This window comes from Procambarus clarkii, unplaced genomic scaffold (assembly GCF_040958095.1).
Source record: "Procambarus clarkii isolate CNS0578487 unplaced genomic scaffold, FALCON_Pclarkii_2.0 HiC_scaffold_513, whole genome shotgun sequence".
NCBI lineage: Eukaryota > Metazoa > Arthropoda > Malacostraca > Decapoda > Cambaridae > Procambarus > Procambarus clarkii.
The window spans coordinates 41,994-42,520 of NW_027189546.1; positions in this window are offsets into that span (position 1 = coordinate 41,994).

Here is a 527-nt window from a genome sequence, read left to right on the forward strand (position 1 = left end):
ACAACATCAGACACCTAATTGCTAACTTTGTGGAGAATGAAAGACCGGATGTGCTGCTACTAAACAGCACATGCGTGACGAACTCTCACAAAATTAGACATTTTGGCTTCACAACATACCAATCTCCTGATGAAGCTTACGAAGGGGCTGCTATTCTAATAAAGAACACCTATAAACATGACCTCCTCACTACCAACTGGCAACACAAACACTTCCTAGCAGTCCGCATTCACACTCAACACGGGCAGATGATCATTGGTACCACATACATTCGTCCAAACTTGGGTCTCCCCCTCCAGGACCTAAACACTCTCTTCAACCACACACACATACCAGTCTTCCTCCTAGCAGACCTAAATGCAAAACACCAAACATTCAACCATCGCCAACACAACATGCACGGTCAACAACTACACCAACTCCACCAAAACAAACACCTCACCTTCCTTGGCCCTGACTTCCAAACAACCTACACACACAATGGAACTGGGAGACCAGATCTAATCCTCACCAACAGAGCAGGCACC